We start from the raw sequence: 19,626 nt of genomic DNA on the forward strand, positions 1-19,626 counted from the left end.
TAGTCCCAGGGCCGCAGCATCAGCACGCCCTGGGAACTGGGTAGAAATACAAATTCTCAGGCCCTGCCACACCTACTGAATCAGAAACTGGGGGTGGGGGCGCAGCAAACTCAGTCTCATCAAGCCCTCCAGGGGAGTCTGGTGCAGGCTGAAGTGGGAGCAGCACTAATTATCTGAAGCTGCGATGAGAAATGACTGGTTCCCTTTACATGAAAATTACAGAAACTGCTCAGTTTGAGTGCCTGCATCAGAGAGTGCGTGTGAGTGGTCACTGCCTCGGACACTTAATTCTACAGATGAGCTAAGTTATTTGAGGATGTGAGAATAAGAGTTATATATTAGTCTGCTAGGGCTGCCATTACAAAATGGCACCAGGGACTGGGTGGCTTAAACAACAGACAGTTTCTCTCTGATCTAGAGGTTGGAAGTCCAAGATCAAGGTGTCGGCAGATTTGGTTTCTCCTGAGGCATCTCTCCTTGCCTTGCAGGTAGCTGCCCTCTTGCTGCCTCTGCAGCACGCACCCCTCCATACATGCATGCCCCTGGCATCTCGCTATGCATCCTCATGGCCTCATCTTATAAGGGCACCATATTGGATTAGGGCCCACCCTAACAGCCTCATTTTAACTTTATCACCTCTTTAAACCCAATCTCCAAATACAGTAACATTCTGAGGTACTAGAGGTTAAGAATTCAATGTATAAATTTAGGGGGATACATTTCAGCCAGAACAAGAGTCTTCTCAAAATGGACTGTTCTATCAGTTTTTACCAGCCCTGCCTGAAACACTTTCCCAGGGCGTGTGGGACCAAGGAGAGGATGACTGGATTCTCTTCCCTTCTCCTTGGTTCCCTCATCCCCTCACACCGCTTCAGGCCTGTCCACTACAGGCCCAAAGACCCCTGGGAAGGACAGCCATGCCATTGGATGAGAAGCAGACAGGAATAGGAGGAAACAGAAGTGGAACAGGAAAGAAGGGAGAAGGAGAGACTGAAAAAAAAGAAAGGAGAAGGATAAAGGGTGAAAGCATTAATGAGCTCAGCAGGGAGAGGCCTACCTGCCTTTGTTTCCAGAATCAGAGATTCTAACCCCACCCAATTTGGAAGGCCAATCTGGGAGCCAGACCAAAGCTATTATCACTTATGAGCTGGGTGGTCTTGGGTCAGCCATTTACACCCTTGATATCTCTACTCATTCATTTGTTGTCTGGTTCATTCATTTGTTTGTTCACACAGAATAAGAACAGGCTTTAGACACTGTCCTAGGTATTATTTCCTTGTTGGTCAAATGGGAATAATCATCCCAATTTGCAGACTTGTTAAGAGGATATGAGACTGACACCTAGCAGTGTCTAACCTTTTCATGACTGGTTTGTGACTCTCACCTCACGTGAATGTAAGCCCTTGAGGATAGGAACGTGGTGTGTGTTTGTTCCCATCTGTCTCCCAGCACCTGGAGAGTGACTGGTGCTCAATGGTTATTTGAGGAAAGAAAGAAACTTGGGATGAGGGGGGGAGAGAAGAAAGCGAGGCAAGCATGGCGCGCTGAGTGCTCACTACCACTGCTGCTACCTCTCGGGATGGCCCAGATCCTGGGGAGTCCTGAGGACGGAGTCACGTTAGCACCAGATCTTGGAACCTCATCACTTCCCTCCTTCCTCAGCAAGGCTTCTGGGAACAGAAGGCTATACTTCTGAAGACATGAGGGATTCCAGGTCAGCTGTAGACCAGTCCACAAAGCAACTGAATTTGTCACCAGTGAAGCCCATGAACACTTCCCGGGAAATAAAAATAGAATCTGGGTAATAAGATAAAGACTAACCTTTTTTATTTTCCTTTGCGCTTGTCTAGTGTCATTCGAAGTGCACCCGCCTCTTCAGACCAGAGTTCCTAGTGTGAAACTGCGGCTCCCAACACCTCAGCTCGGCAGGCCGTGCACGCGACTTCTACGCTCGACACTGCAATCCAAGATGGCGGCGGGGGCGGGCAGCGTGCAGAGACGCTGCGCCCGGCACTGCGCGCGGCACTGCTCACAGGTGCAGAGCGGTGAGCATTGCAGCTGCGCGAGAACTCCGCCCCCTCCCTCGCCCCAGCCCACTGACGCAGATGAGAACCCTAGTAAGCAGCCCACCGCCTGTGGGAAGAGCGTGTGCTCTAGGTCATTAGCTCACACCTCTCTGTGCTCCGATCAAAGATGAAAGCTTTCCGTTGCTTCTGAACCAAACTTGGTCTCATTCTGTTGGCTCAAACAACACTGAGCAGGAGAATCCTTGTTGGGGACTGACTCCGGTGGGGCCATAACAAAATTTCTCTTTGACGCTCTTCCAACTTCACCCCCCTTTCCTTACTCCTGATGCCCACAGGCTGCTGGGGCCCCTCACCCTGAGGGAAAAAGGGAGAGGGTGAGGTCAGAGCCCTGAACTATCCCCCTTGCACTTGCCAAGGCTCTCCTCCCTGCTGATAATTCCAGACATCTGGCCTGTGGAATGAGCTGAAGAACAAATTCTCACTGTGGTGTTAAGAAACATGGTAGGATGGTGTGTTACCCCTCACAAGGGTCCTTGCCCTGCCGCCGGGCTTGTGCTTTAAGCCACAGACTGTCATTGTAGAAAGTTAGCACTGGGAGGGATCTTACAGACCAGCCAGCCCACCCTTCATCTCCAATGGCCAATTGCAGCCCCACAAAAACATACAAACTAATACTGAGCCCCGGAACAGAATGTCTCTTTGTGACTCCCTGAACCCCAATTTCTGAATAAGCCAGGCTGCTGGTGCTGACATACATTTTTGGCTTGGCAGAGACAAGTGAAGAAATTCTCTGTTCCATCTCGTGGCCTTCTCAGTGCCCTCAGACACTGCCAGGTATTGTCCTATTCTCACCTCGAATTTGACAAGAAGTAATTTCCTGATACATGCGGCTCTCCCGAGAAACCAGTCCCAAGACCAGAGCCGTCAGGCTGGACCGCCGTGACACCAGCCCACCCAAAACTTTAGACCCCAACTCCCCTCCTCTCGCACACTCTTCTTTTGGACTGTAAGAGAAACAGAGTTTGCCTTCCTTCTTCTTGGGGCAGAAATTGCCATAATGGGGAGACAGCCCCTTCTAAAGCTGTTTGTATCATTCAAAATTTGAGAGCCGGGCTTCCCTGGTGGTGCAGCGGTTGAGAGTCCGCCTGCCGATGCGGGGGACGCGGGTTCGTGCCCCGGTCCGGGAAGATCCCACATGCCACGGAGCGGCTGGACCCGTGAGTCATGGCCGCTGAGCCTGCGCGTCCGGAGCCTGTGCTCCACAACAGGAGAGGCCACAGCAGTGGGAGGCCCATGTACCGCAAAAAAAAAAAAAAAAAAATTGAGAGCCTGTGTTTCTTGCATCTTAGCAAAGGAGGTGGGGAGTTAAAAGGCAGGTCCTGGCCTTCTCTGTCCTGGGCCCCAGGCTAAACGGAGAGCTGATCCAGCACAGAGGGAGCCACGTGTAGGCCTGTCCCTGCAACATGCATCCCCAGCATAGAAGCTAAACACAGAGCCGAAACAGGAAGAGTTTCTGCTTCATTTCCACAAATTCAGCAGCAGCAGAAGTGGACTAATGCCGAGGTGGATGAACGCCTTACTTCAAGGTTCTGGGTAGGGTCCTAGCAATGCATTCATACATCATGTTTTTGTAAACTGTGTAGATATTTTATAACCTCAGTCAGTGAAGACTTTCCCTTCTGCCATCCCCTCCAACATACTCTTTTTTTTTTTTTTCTTTTGTGGTATGCGGGCCTCTCACTGTTATGGCCTCTCCCATTGCGGAGCACAGGCTCTGGACGTGCAGGCCCAGCGGCCATGGCTCACAGGCCCAGCCGCTCCGCGGCATGTGGGATCTTCCCGGACCGGGGTACAAACCCGTGTCCCCTGCATCGGCAGGCGGGCTCTCAACCACTGTGCCACCAGGGAAGCCCCCTTCCAACATACTCTTGTAGAGTGATGGAGACATTCTGGGCATGAGTTAAGGAGAAACAGAGTAAAGAATACAGGTTTCATGGGACATTTTATGTGGTCCACAGTTATTTCCATGTCTTGGTAGATTATTGCTAGGCACCCTGAGGAAGGGCTTCCAGGAAATCTTCCACTGCCCACTGGGCATTCTCCTCTGCCCTCCTGACACAAATGTGCAAGGCCAGGGGCTGTGTAGCAATGCGAGCACATACTGGAAGAGTGGGGTAGTGAAGGAGAATCAAGGTCTGGACTGTATGAAGCCAGAGGCAAGTCTGTGGAAAATTCATCCACTTCTTACAGCTCACATATGAAAGAAATTTGATTAGCAGTTTTCAAACATCTGACAACAAGCCTAAACATTTACATGGCATTGCCAATGAAAAGATGTGAAGCTGGAAGAAACTTTGCTAAAATATAATAAGAAAAAATAGGCCAGGTTTGATCAGCCAAGTAAGAGGAAACATGAAGTATCTTTCTCTTCTCTCCATTAAAAATATACTACATTGAGAGTTAAATAATTGTAAGAATCAGGAACAAATAATTATAAGCCTTTATTTTATTTTATTTTTTTTATTTTTTTAAATTAAGTAATTATTTATTTATTTATTTTTGTGGTACGCGGGCCTCTCACTGTTGTGGCCTCTCCCGTTGGGGAGCAGAGGCTCCGGACGCGCAGGCTCAGTGGCCATGGCTCACGGGCCCAGCCGCTCCGCGGCATGTGGGATCTTCCTGGACCGGGGCACGAACCCGTGTCCCCTGCATCGGCAGGCAGATTCTCAACCACTGCCACCAGGGAAGCCCAGGCTTTATTTTATTAATCCAGAAAAACTACAAGTAATGACTTTCTCTATTCAGCTAACAACTTGGCTTATGGTTTATTTCTGAAGGAGAGATCACAAAGAAGATTGTTTAATGACTATAAATCAATGTTCAAAAGAATTCACTTACTCATTCAACATTCACTCACCACCTACTATGTTCCACTGTATTCAATACAATTTTACAATAGTGAAAAAGAAAAAAAAAACTACAAAATCATTGTCATATGAAGAGGTGATCAAAGAGTATGCAAGGAAAAGATAAATAAATAAATGAAGGGAATAAAGCATTATAAGGGTGTTTCAAAGAGTTAATTAAAATAGCGTATTGTTGGGCTTCCCTGGTGGTGCAGTGGTTAAGAATCCACCTGCCAATGCAGGGAACATGAGTTCGATCCCTGGTCCAGGAAGATCTCACATGCTGCGGAGCAACTAAGCCTGTGCACCACGCCTGCTGAGCCTGTGCTCTAGAGCCTGAGAGCCACAACTACTGAGCCTGCGTGCTACAACTACTGAAGCCCACATGCCTAGAGCCCGTGCTCCGCAACAAGAGAAGCCACCACAATGAGTAGCCCCCACTTGCCGCAACTAGAGAAAGCCCGTGTACAGCAACAAAGACCCAATGCAACCAAAAATAAATTTTAAAAATTAATTAAAAAAAAAAGTTAAAAAAAATAAAATAGCATATTGTTTGAATTTTATAATGTTTGTGTTAGATTTGATTTGTTTGTGTTTTCTCATTATAAATAAATACTTTTATACCTAACTTTGTAGTGTGTGTTTTTGTTTTTAAGAGGACCTCCAAAACTACGTAAGCTTCATGCCCCAGATAACCTGGATGGAGCCCTGTCAGGGAGTCACTGAGGAAACAATTTGAACCCACTATAAAGAAGTCAACCATGTAAGGACAACAATGACATTCTCCCTGCGGCAACCCCAAACAGCTATGCCATATAAATAAGGCAACTGAGCACAGAGAGGCTTTGGGTTCATAAGGAATAGAGAGTTACATGGTTAAAGGAAATGTTCTCACTTGGGGGTAGATAATGCACATTAACTTGTGCGTTGGTACAATGTGAGTTGTGAGTTGGTAGTTGGGACTTCAAGAGGAAGGCAAGCCCCAGTGTCAAGTGAACTCTGCCCCTGGTTCTGGAAGATTGGAGCTGGGGTGTCCCTGATGGAAACAGGGAATTGTGTCCCCCTGCAAGGATGCATCAGAGAACTGGGGCTTCCCCTGACCTCAATCAAAGGAGGGGAAGACTCACATCTCTGGGATGAATCTCCTGCCCACTAGTCTGAGCCTTATAATCGTTATGAGTGCTTTTAATCTCCTGAGTCTACCTTGAGAGCTCATTGTTCTTGACTTTGGTTTTTTCCCTTTCTTTTCAAGTTATTTTATGTTTGGAGAAATGAAACATCAACAAAAAATCAACATGCTTCTGTAGGATGGAGGGTGGCTAGAGCCCAGGCTCGTGCTGGAGAAGGACCGGGACTTTCACGGGGCCCTGAGGAAGGTTCAACGTGACAAATGTAACCAGTGCAACTAGCATCCAAACCCAAGAAGCCTAACTTCCAACTCTGCACCAGGCAGTGTGTGTTCCTAACAGCCTCCCTCACCTATCTAGCCTTCCATATGCGTCACTTCTGGTACATATTTTGTGTGGAAGAGAATGCTAGGTGTATGCCATTATTCATTCTTGCCATCTTATAAAAGAATAGAATTTTAGGCAGTTCCTGCTGTATGCCCAGCCTCCCTTGCTGCTAGGCACAGCCATGTGGCTAAGTGCTGATCACAGTGATGTAAGATGAAATAATGGGAACAAATTCCACACGGTGCCCTCGAAGGGAAGGAGACTGCTTTCCCCTTCCCCTTCTCTCTTTCCCAAAGCTGGAATGCAGACCTGGTCATTGGTGTTAGAGCAGCTTACACCACAAGATGGAAGCTGAGTTTTGAGGGTGGCAGTGCGCTGAGATGAAAGGAGCCTGGTGTCCACCACCATGGAGCCACCCTGTGGCTCAGGCCATCCCTCCAGCCCACAGCCCTGGACTGTGATGTAAGAGAAATAAACTTCTAGCTTGTTTTGTCCACGCTTGTTCCAGCCTTTGCTGCAACACCCAAAGTTGCATCCTAGTATTCTTTCCACCAGGCAGTGTAGTACAGCTGGTTAGAGCCAGCCTGTGGAGTTAGACAGATCCGGGTTCAAATCCTGGCTCCATCACAAAGGATGGCTCTGGTTCTTTTCTGGTAATTGCTATTCATCTTCTTTGACAGCCACTTTGTAGACCTTCCTAAGGGACAATTATTCATACGCCATATATACTCAGCACAGTATGGGCTCGATGGTTGAGCCCAAAGACTCATACTGTTGGGCTCAAATCCTAGATCCATATGTTCCAACTATTTACCTTGAGCAGGTTACTTAACCTTTCTGTGCCTCAATTTCCCCATATGTAAATGAGGATACTAATAGTGCCTCCCTCATAGGATTTGGTGAGAGGTAAGAGAGATGACAGTTACCCACTATGAATGCAGAGCAGACCCAGCTTCCTAAGACTTAAAGATCCCTGGCACAGGACCTGGTATATGATAAGCATTCAGTAAATGTAAGCTGTTGCTGCTGCTTAATATTGTTTTTATTATTCCCAGGCTGAGCACAGAGCTTGGTGCCTAAGAGGTAAATGCTTTCAAAAGGATGAATGAATGAAGATCTAAACCATATTCTGTGGAGTAGAATAAGTCACAAAATAAACCAAGTACCAAGGTGAGGTGTTTTACCCCAGATTGATCACTGCCCATCGGTGTCTGTCAGAGAATGCTGCTCCTCCATCTACAAACCCTCACAAGAGTCCCTCAAGCTTGAAATGAAGCGTTTCAGTGTTGTTTACGCTAAGTCAAAGCTTAGACTATGGCTCCTCATGGACCTCGTCGATAGTGGGGATCTCGTACAGCCCTGGGGGATTGTCCATAAAACGCAGATGTCCAGGCCCCTTTTACCCTGGGTATTGACCCCTGCTATTTGGTGCAACCATAAGAATCTGTGATTGTTGTTCAAAAAGGGTGAGTGTAATTCTCACCAGTGATGAAGCTGCAGTAAACTATCTCAGTCCAGGTGTTCATTAGGAGCTGACCCTGGATGGGGCATCTCTTCCGGTACAGCCCCGCTTGGGCACCAGAAGCCGACTCCACAGAGCTCCTCCTCCAACAGACAACACCACTGTTTCTAAAGAAGCAGGGACTGACTTGAACGAGGCATTTGGCCTGGACTCCACAAGGCCTGAAGGTCTCTGCTCGGAGAGCTGGAGTCGACCAGAGGCAGAGCACAGAATTAGACCCCTGGGTCTGCTGTTCACATTCTGGATCCATTACTAGTTATATGGTCAAATTTCTCTCTCTGAAACTTGATGTTCTCATCTGTCAGATGGATATAATGACGGTATCTACCTCACCGGTGGTTGTAAGAAATAAATTAAACAATGTGAAAAGTGTATAACAATGCCTGGCACATAGTAAGGCCACAATAAATGTTTACTATTATTCTTACTAACATTCTAAATGTTTTGGCTGTGGCGCACAGCCAGACGCAATGGTCTGTGGGTTGTGGTGTGGTTTTCCCTCCTTCCTGCTTCTGGGCCTGACCCAGGCCATCCCTCCAGCCCAATGACTCTGCTGGCTCCATTCTGATCACCAGACAGTGGCCCCACTGGACCAGCTGTCACTGGGAACACATCCCCAAATCTCACCTCTTGCCTCAAGTACGCCCCACTGTGGTTTTAAGTTAAAAGCAAATGGAAAAGAGATATTTCAAAGCATTTTATAAATTACACTTGAAGTAACAATCCAGCCTGGTCAGCACTGTTTTTCTCTTTTCTCCTCAATTCTTTCTCCTCAGAGACCTGAGGGCAGATTGTTCTGGAGGAGGGGACTTTGCCAGGTGACCCCTCTATGACCGTGTGGGCAGGTTGGTACAGGGGGCCCCCGGGGGCACTGCCAGGCACTAGCTCATCCACGCAGGCTGCCAGCTCTTCTAAAGTTCTTTATCAGTGTTTAACCCAGAGGTCCGTCCAGGAACAGGATTCCTCCTCTTAGCCGGCCAACAGGATTGTATAAGGCAGGGAAATACTGCCACCTGTTGGTCATTCAGAATCCCTGTTTGAGCACAAACATTTCCCTGTACACCCACTTTGTAAATATTACTCTAGCCTTTTACTCGTGCTAGATACTTAGAAAATTCAATATCTTATGTTTCTGCCCAATGTGTCCATTTTACACAAATAGACCTAAAACTTAGTAAGTAGACTTAAAAATGGCCTGTCAATACCAGCTCCCTATTCTCAAAATCACCTCTGCATAACCAGGTGTCCATTTCATATACAGTCGTCTACAGTTGGGCTCCAACACCGCCTGTATCCACGGGTTCTGCATCCCACAGCAGGCAGACTGTGAGGAACTGGAGCAACTGCAGTATCCTCTGGGGGTCCTGGAACCAAGCCTCAGCAGGCATCGAGGGATGACAGTGCACTTATGAAAGTTTTGTAGGATCAGAGGAGTAAGGGAGTCTAGAAGTTCAAGTTTGGAATTCTGGGCTCTGTTCTTACCCGGCCATTGATTAGCTGTGGGACTGGGTGAGTGCCTTCCCCTCACAGGTGCTCTGGTGGGTGGGGTAAGCAGGGACTTCCAGCTCCAATACTATATGGTTCTGGGTACCTAATAACATGTAATGGGAAGGCACTGCAAGTGAATTTTCTGAACTAAGCGTAACATCAAAAATTATATTGCAAAAATTCTATTTTAAAAAAATGAACAGAAAGAGCTCTCTTTGAGGCCTTCCCCAGTGGGTCATTACCACCCTGCAACAATTCATTGAGCCTGCAGCAAAGAGGTGCCTCCAAGCAAGAGTATGACTGTGGAAATGGCTGTGCGTTCGTTCTCCCCGCGTTTGTCTGAATGGTTCCCCTCTTGACCTTTCAAACAGAGAGTGGGGTGTGCTCAAACCACCCTTGGCTGCTGCCGCCACTAGGAGCCCAGATCCCCCAAAGAGCGCAGCAACTGGGGCTTCCCCACATGGGGAACCCCTGGGGTCATCAGCCAGAGACTGGAAGTAAGGGATCCCTCCTTACTGCCCAGGACACCTGTGTACAGGGCCCTGGAGGGTTTGTGGCACAAGTTAGGACTTTTTCTCACACCCGGTAAACACAGGACATTGCAGGTTGGACAGTCAGCCTCAGAAATGGAAGAACAAAGGGGGTTCAGAGGTACATGTACAGTCCTGATTTGTCACATCTTCAAATAAAAATTTGTTACACATTTGCTAAAATAAAAAAATCAATTATAAATTACAGTAATAAAAAAGAACCTTATCCTGTAAAATTTTCAAAATACTACTACGCCCATTAAACACATCTGTTAGTTTTCAAATGTGCTTACTTATTTCACCTAATTCATCCTCAGATGTCCTGTCTCAGAATTGGGCTTGGGTTAGTCTGTGCCTCAGACTCCAGTGTTTCCAATCATTAGAACAGCTTGTCAGCCACACCTGCCAACAGCAAATCTCTTTCCTCAGTTAAGCCCCACCCAGTGATGACTTGAGAATTTGAGGCATAACCTCCCCAGATGAGAGTCTCTATCTCACAGTTCCCACCTTGTCTCTCTAAGTCCCTGTTAAGTAACTTTTGTAGCCCTCAGAGCAGTGGTAGGCTGGTAAATGTGGAACAGCCACACCACCCACCCGCTGGGGCCAGGAAGCCCTGATCTGTAGTGTTTGCCAATTTCCATGGTGTAAATGCTCCTGCTGTGGCCAGTTTCAAGTGACTGTGATGTGACTGAGCACGGAGTTGAGAAGAAAAATGCACAACTGGCAAGCGCCAGCCCCATCCCACCCTGACCCAGCTCATCTCTGCAAAGTGAACTCTCGTTCAGAGCTGATGATTTCTGAAAGACACACTTTCCCTACATGTTTGTATACAGAGCAGAAAATAGTATCTCTCAAATAAAACATTATTGTGATAATCTGCAAAAACGTCGACACACAGTTGTTTTTTTCCACACACATGCCCCTGAGAAAGCCTTGGGAGAGTCTCCCCAGTTCTTGCGGATGCAGAAAACAACAGCGTAGGAGGAAAGGGAGTCGCGTACTTCATGACTGCAAAATCAGGAAAGTGAGAGAAGAGTCTGGGAAGGAGGACCAGACACAAGGGAACAGGATATGCGCGGGTTACGGTTGAAAGAGGAGCTGGGTAGCAGTCCATCTCAAACTGAAATCTCTCCTCGGGGCCGAGCCCTCGCGGAGAAGCAAGCTGAATGCCAGATGCATGAATAGCAGCCCAACCCGTAGTCCCCGTGAGTCCCCCTCAGCACCCATCAAACCTTAGTGTGACTTGAGAGAGCTCCCACTTCAGGGAAATGAGATATGAAGCAGGGCCCCAGGGAACCCTCGAAAAGACGAACATCAACCTCATTCAAACTCGGCTAAGGGGTCAGCACAGCCGACGGTGTACTGGGCTCAAGTCTTCACATGCTATTAAAGCTTCGTGGGAGACGACGAGCACCAGAAAAAGTCGTGAGGAAGCAAACGTATGTTTTCCTTCTTCCATCCTAATCCTCTTCCTCTCCCCGTTTGTCCGGCTGCTGGCTGCCTTCCAAGGAATCCGCACACGCAAGAGGATTGGCCAGTGTGCTTCAACTAAGAATTCCCTTCAAAAAGCAATTTGCATTTTATTAATGGATCCAGGGAGACAGAAAAGCCTTCAAGCAATCAGCAGTCAGTGCAGGCGGGTTAGGGGTGGAGGCTGCTCTGTCTTTCCGGGAGGCCTGGGCTTGGTGCCAAATAGGAGTCTTAAGAGAGCAAGGCTGAGGTGATTAAAACAGAAGTCAAACACATTGGTGTTCATATAAATGGTGAGCACCTTCTGCAGAGGACTAAATGAGAGTAAACGAGTTTACATTTTAGCATGAACTATATAATGGATATAAGAAAAAAAAAAAAAACTACAAATGACAGTCAGTATGTGAGATGATTTACCACATCAGTCGTTGACTTGGTGATTTTCCTTTCTTTCCCTCTTAGACGCTATATATTTTTTAGATTTATTTTTTAAGTTAAACTGATTAATATATAATTTTGCTTTTAGAATTATCCTTTAAACTTCATTACATGAGCTATCCTGAGGCATTGTGGGAACAATTTGGAAGTGATAGTGTTTTTTTAAAAATCTTTGCACAAAGCAAATTAATCAAAATTGACATGATTAAGCAGAAACTTCTCCAGCAATGTGTCTATTAAAATGACCTCTACCCGGGTAATTATGAGTTCTACATACTTTCTATTTGCTTATTTGTTCATTTGTTTTTAAAAGTTTATTCCTTTTTCCTCATATCTCACACTCATTCTCCCATTACGTTCACATAAGCAGACATTCCAATATTTTTCATGTATGTATTTTTGCATATCTGTATTCCTCTAAATTTTATGTCGTTGTTTTGTATACTTGGACTTTTATTTGAGTGATATTGTGTTGTGTACCACACTCTCTTTGTTACTTTTTTCACTGAGCATTGTGATTTTGATATTCATCCAACCTGCTCTCTCGTAGTGACTTGAATGGGTGTAACTGCTGCAAAATAACCCCAGTGCCCCACCGCATTTCACCTCTGCTCTCCTTGTAAGGGACACTGAGTTCATTTCCAACACTTGGCCACCACAAACAATACTGTAACGGGCCATCTCCTCATGGACCTGGTGAGAGTTTCTTTGAGATAAACACCCAGGAGAGAATTGTTGAGTCATAGGGGATGCATATACTAAATTTTTCTAAGTAGGACCAGAAACCTTTGTGTTCTTTCCAGAAAGAATGAACCAGTCATTCCTTCTGTTGAGTGGTGAATAAGGTTTCCTACATTCTTACAAATACCTGGCATTATCCAACTTCATATTTTTGCCGGGCTAATTAGTATAAATTAATATCTCATTGTTGTTTTCATTTGCATTGATTACTAATTATTTGAAGCTTCACTTCCTATACATTGCCCTGTGTTATATGATTAGCTTCTGGGCTTGCTATAAATGTCCTATTCCTATCCTTTTCCCATTTTCCTACTGGGGCTTGTCTTTTTTTTTTTTTTTTTTTTTTTTGCAAAAGGTTCTCGTATGGTCTAAATATTAACCCCAGGTTTAGTTTAAACTTTGAAAATGTTTCCTCTTGTCCTACCTCCTCGCCATTAACTTTGTTTTTCACTGAAAAATAACGTTTAATTTTTAGTTAATCCAATTCATTTATTTGTTGTTTGTTTGTTATTTTTGCAATGTGACTTGTGCTTTTAAAGATGTGCTTAAAAAGTCTTTCCCTGCTTCCGGGTCACAAAGATAACTCCTGTATTATCTTGGGTTAACCTTATAATTTTATCTTTCATATTTTCATTTTTAGTTTATCTCTAGTGCACCAGTGATATGGCAGTGTGTAGGATCCAGTTTTATTCTTCCCTATAAAGTGAACCAGATTTCCAAACATGTTTTTACTAAACAGTCTGTCCTTTGTCTAGGATTGTCACCTCTATCCTGTAGTTTCCACATGTACTTGGATTTGTCCCTGAGCTCTCCATTCTGTTCCATTGATCTATTTGTCTGTTCTTACTCCAAAACTAAACTTAAAAAAATAATAATTTGGTTTTGTAGTATGTCAGTATCTAGTAGGATTAGCCCCCCTCCTTATCTTTACTCTTCTTTTAAAAGACTGATTAGCCATGAATTTTTATTTCTTCATATAAATGTTAAAGTTAACCAAATTCCTCAAAAAAATTCAGCTGGAATGTTGATTGAAATCGCATTTGATTTATAGCTTACTTTGAGGAATAATTGACATCTTTATAATACCTCCTCACAGCATTCAAGAGCAAGGACTATCTCTCCATTTACTGACATATTCTATGGTGTTTATAACAGTCTAAACGTGTTCTCCATAGAGTTATCATGTAGTCCTAGTCAAGTGAATTCCTGGATATTTTATGGTTTTTTGTTTCTATTATGAGTGGTATCTTAATTCTGATTATATAGTGTAAGAGATGCCATTTTTACAGCTTGATCTTTATTCAGTAATATTGCTAAATTTTTATTACTGCTAACAATTTATCATTTCTGTTTATTTTTCTAGAAAGATGATTATATCTACTGAAAACAATGAAAGTTTCAGCTCTTCCCTTTCAGTCTTTAAAGAACATATATTTTTTTCCCCAACAGGTTGTTCAGGACCACGAGTCCTGTGTAAGATAGTATTAAGTGGTATTAATACTAATAGTAGTAGTAGTCATCATTGTCATCATCTTCGTCTTTTATTAGTATGTAAGGGATATTGTTTTGATCCCTATCTGAAAGGAACTGCGTCTAAAGTTTCATCATTATGCATAAGTATATTTACTGTATGTAAGATTTTGGTATATAAGCTTTATCAATTCAAGGATGTTTACTTCTGGGCTTCCCTGGTGGCGCAGTGGTTGAGAGTCTGCCTGCCGATGCAGGGGACACGGGTTCGTGCCCCGGTCCGGGAAGATCCCACATGCTGCGGAGGGGCTGGGCCCGTGAACCATGGCCGCTGAGCCTGCGCGTCCAGACCCTGTGCTCCGCAACGGGAGAGGCCACAACAGTGAGAGGCCCGCGTAATGGAAAAAAAAAAAAAAAAAAAGGATGTTTACTTCTACTCGTAGTTTGATAAGAGTTTTTTTTTAAATCATAAATAGGTATTGATCCTTTTCAAAAGCTTTTTCTGCAAAGATTGAGGTAATTAAATAATTTTCCTTTATATGTGTGGGATGTGGGGAATTACACTGATTGATTTTCTGTTGTTGAGCCATCATTTTATTCCCGGGATAAACCTCACTTGATTTTGATGTATAATTTTTAAAATAAACTGATGTTTTCAGTGAATATTTTACTCTCTGCTTACGTATCTATGTTCATCGTGAAATGAGTCTATAATTTTCTTTCTCTTCTGTCTTTGCAATCAAGAGTATACTAAATTCATAAAATGAATGAGGCAGCTTTCATTTTTCCTATTTTGTGGTACAACTTGTATAAGATAGGAATATCTGTTCCTTGAAAGTTTGGTGAAATTCACCTATGAGACTGTATGAGGGTGGGATTTTTTGGAAGGTATGTCTTTGACAATCTTTTCAATTTGTTTAATACTTATTGATCTAGTTCAAGCTCTGTTTTTTCCTGTACCGTTTTAACATTTCATATTTTTCTATGAATTCATTTCTTTCACCTAGGCCTTCAAATTTAGTGGCAGATATGTGTCCACGTGCTCTTCCAATCTTTCTGTTATAGTTATTTCCCTCTTTTTAATTCTGTATTTTTAAATTTATGCCTTGTCTTTTTAAATTTTTCCCCTTTCAGTCTTGCAAGAGATCTGTCTTGTTGGTACTTGAAAAAAAATTTGTTAATCCTGTCAATTGTTTTTTGTTGTTCACTATTTTATTGAATTCTGCCCTTATAATTATTTCCTTCTTTCTTGTTTGCTTTATTGCTGTTTTCCAAATTCTCTTATTGATTGTTCACTTCATTTATTATTAATATTCCTTGTTTCCTGACAAATATATTTGAAGCTGTAAACGTTCCTGAAAATTTCAGTTGAATCCCACAATTTTAACATGTAGTGTTCACTGTAGTCCTGGTATTTCTTCAAATTTCTTTATTATTTTTTTCTCTGTAATGCAAAGGTTGATTAGTAGTATGTTATTTTGTTTCCTAACAAAAGGAATTATTTAGTTCTATTTATTTGTTTTCTTGTTAGTGTCTGAATGTATTCATTATTAATTTGTTGCCTAAAACATAATCTATTTTTGTAAATGTTCCATGTGTGCTTGAAATCTTTGTTTAATTTTATTGTTAGGTCTTTAATCACTGCTTTTTCTTTCTTTTCCTTTTTTGGGGGGTGGGTGTGTCTACTCGATCAGTCTTTCTCCAGTTACCATTGTAGGATCACCTACTTTTCTCTGTCATTCTTTGAAGCTTTTTATTAGGTATATATATGCTCATAATGGACATATCTTTTTTTGTTGTTATTCCTTTTATACATATATGTACATAATGTCTATCATCTATCCTCTGTGATATTCTTTGCCTTAAATTCTTATTTTGTAAGATATTAATATTGCTACTCTAATTTTCTTTTCACTCATAATTACCTGGTATATGTTTTTTATCTACTTTCATTGCCAACTTTCTGTATTTTGTCATAAATTTTGTAGACAACATACTGTTGTGTCATATTTTGTTTGTTTTTTAATCCACTCTGAGAGTCTCTGCCTTTGGTGAGTTTAACTTTTTGCTGCTCTAGTTCCACTATCTCATTTAGTTATTTATTTCCTTTTTATAATCACCATGCTATACATTACATCCCCAGGATTTATTTATCTTATAGCTGGAAGTTTGTACCTTTGACCATCTTTACTCATTTTACCTGCCTCTGGCAATCACCAACCTGTTCTCTGTATCTATGAGTTTGTTTTTCTTTAGATTCCACATATAAATGAGATCGTACAGTATTTGTCTTTCTCTGACTTATTTACTTAGCACAATGCCCTCAAGGTCCATCCATGTTGCCGACTATTTTCTGTTTGCTCTACTCTCTCTTTCTTCTGTTCCTCAGTTCCACTGCATATATGAAGTTTTCCCAAATGCACTGCTGTCTATATATCCCCGCCTTACTTTCTGGCCCCATCCAGAAGCTATCTAGGGGCCTGACAGACCTTGCCTTATTAGTCAAAAGATGCTCCGTCACCTTATCACTCAGGAAATTCCAAGGGTTTTAGGAGCTCTGTGCCAGGAACTAGGGACAAAAACCAAATATCTTTCTTATACCACATTATGTAAATATATTTCCTTCAACCTTAGCTTTTAAGACAACGATAAGCTTTACCAAGATATTTGATCACTCTTACTTCCTATAAATCTTGCTCCATCATTTGGATTTATTTCTTATTTAAATATTTCTTCCAAAAGTGTTTTTTTTGTTTTTTGGGGTTTTTTTGCGGTTCGCAGGCCTCTCACTGCTGTGGCCTCTCCCGTTGCAGAGCACAGGCTCCGGACGCGCAGGCTCAGCGGCCATGGCTCACGGGCCCAGCTGCTCCGCAGCACGTGGGATCTTCCCGGACCGGGGCACGAACCCGTGTCCCCTGAATCGGCAGGCGGACTCTCAACCACTGCGCCACCAGGGAAGCCCCAAAAGTGTTTTTAATATGGGTCTTTTTTAAAACTTCTAATGCTTTCTATGCCTGAGAATATTGTTATTATGTCCTTACATTTGATTAGCAGATTGTCTGGATATAGTAGTTTAATACCAGAAAATTTATCTTTATTTCTTCAGATATTGCCTTTTCTTGTTTTTACTTTCCTCTCTTTCTAGGACTCTATTCGTGTGGATGTAGACATTTCTCTATCTTCCATTTCTCTAAGCTTTGTTTATTTTAAATATGTATTTTCTTCTCCTCTTACCCTTTTCTGTTGCATTCTGGGAGAATTTCTCAATCTGATCTTCTAACTCACTAATTATTCTCTAGCTGTATCAGTCCATGTTGTCGACTATTTTCTGTTTGCTCTACTCTCTCTTTCCTCTGTTCCTCAGTTCCACTGCATATATGAAGTTTTCCCAAATGCACTGCTGTCTATATATCCCTGCCTTACTTTACCATAATCTCATGTTGCTGCAGTTCACTGCCCAGGTCCTCCTCACCTGGTAAGGAGGGCAGGCAATTTGGGGTCACTTTCCTTACCACAGTGTCCAGAGGCTGGCTGATGTGGGATTCAGGTGAGGTATGAAGGCCTGGTCCCCTTGACTCAAGGTGGCACAATTCTGAAAGGCCATTCGTTGGAGCCGCCTGTGAAACCAGCTGAGGCCTTGTGGCTAATTGTCCCAATTTGCCTCCCTGCCCACCCTGCTTCCTTGCCTTTCCCTCCACATGTTGGCCCATGAAAGCATTCTCCCAGGAACTTCCTGTACACGGATCTCTGCCTCAAAGACTGTCTCCTAAGATAAGCCCCAAGAAAGAGACATTTATTCACACTTTATAGGTGTGGAAACAGGCTCTGGGAGCTTAAGTAACTTGGTCAGATAGTAAACTTGATATTTGATTACAAAATCTGTCTGATTCCCAAACCTTTGGAAATTTTTTGGCCAGTGAGGGCAGGACTGTGGAGTAGGAACATTCATTCAACTGTTCTTCCCAGGTCCTCCCTACCGGGCACCATGGCCCAAAACTATAGCTTTGTTACACACGCACACACCTCTGCACCAGGGATACCATCTCTTCCGTGTGGAAAATTCCCAAAGAGAAGTGAGGAGCTGCAGCCCATGGAGGTATGCTTCAAATGCCTTTGCAACCTCAGTAGCATTAGGCCAGGCTTTCGGGCTGGGAAAGAGGGCTCTGGCTGACTGGCCCTCCCCTCAGGCCTGAGGCTGTGTTTCCCCTGAAGAGTCCAGAAGAGGAGGGGTGGCCAGCCAGGCTCCAGGAATGGCTGCCCCGGGAGGCCTCCTTCACCTCCGCTGACGTCCATCTCTGTCCTCCTCTCCCATTCCTGAAGAGCTCAGGGCTGTAGGGGAGGGGGAGGGGGAGGGAGTGAGTGTGTGTGTGAGTGTGTGAGTGTGTGAGTGTGTGAGTGTGTGAGTGTGTGTGTGTGTGTGTGTGGGCACGCGCGCACACTGTTTTTCAGATTCCAAGGCAAAGTCAGGAACTGATGCATTCTTTAAGAACAAATGCCATCTGCTGTCAGAGCGCAGCTAATGACGCTCCCTCTGGGCCCTTCCTTATAACATACTAACCCTCCCTCCCGCTCCTGCCCATATTAACATGCTGCACGCTGAAATATTCTCTAAGCATAAGGTCCTTGCCTAGCACCTTTTAAAGAGGCGGTCGTGTTTGTTGCGTAGAAGAAACACCCTGAGCCTGCCTGCTGTCAGAAAGGCGCCCGGTGCTGTGAGCTCAACCCCACCTCACACAGAGGGCCTGGGGCTCTCCCTCAGCAAAACCCTGCTTCGCTGTGGCATCAAGGAGAAAATGCAAAGAACCCCCTGCTGTGCACAAACCGTGTTGCTCCTTTCTTGCAGGGGATCCGAAATTACCCAGGGCCTGTGTGTGGTTTCTGGGTCCGAGACCAGGCCCGGCTCCGCCCCCATGCTTTCCTGGTGCTTCTGTCCCGTGAGGAAAAGTGACAGAGCAGAGGAAGAGAGGGCGGGGCCTGGGGCGGGGCCCTCACTCAGCGGAGGAATCCGCAGCCACAGCCTACACCTTGGTGTTACCCTGTGTGCCAGTCATGTGCCCGCAGCTCAGAGTAGCAGCCTCCTCTGTGGGTCTTTGAGGTGATAGATAGCTCCAGTTGTCATGCCTGGTGGTTTTTTTTTTTTTTTTTTACTTTTTGTCTAAAAGTTTTATTAAAATATTGGAATGACAATAAAGTTGAGCGGATCACCTTAAGAGCTTAGGACATTTGCGCCACTTTGGTAGCAGAGAGGGCACTGCAACGTCAGAAGCACAGCAGTTTGTGGTGTCCTGGCCTCCACAGGGGGCTTATCCTCTCCTTCTCTTGGTGGACAGCTGTGGTCCCTGTACCCCCCGTGTGTGACTTCCCCTCAGGGCCCCTCCTAGGGCCGGGGAGCTGGGCAGCTCTTCCTGCTTCCCGAGCGCCCACCATTGCACTCATGGGCTCCCCAGGATACTCTGGAGTCCCAACCCTGAGCATGGGAGCTGGCAACACGGGGGTGAGGAAAAATAGATTTAACAACCATCATGGAACTTACCAAGTCTAGGGGGAAGACCAACACTGATCACAGAATTAGACAAATAC

The sequence above is a fragment of the Kogia breviceps genome, chromosome 13, assembly GCF_026419965.1.
Source record: "Kogia breviceps isolate mKogBre1 chromosome 13, mKogBre1 haplotype 1, whole genome shotgun sequence".
NCBI classification, from domain to species: domain Eukaryota; kingdom Metazoa; phylum Chordata; class Mammalia; order Artiodactyla; family Physeteridae; genus Kogia; species Kogia breviceps.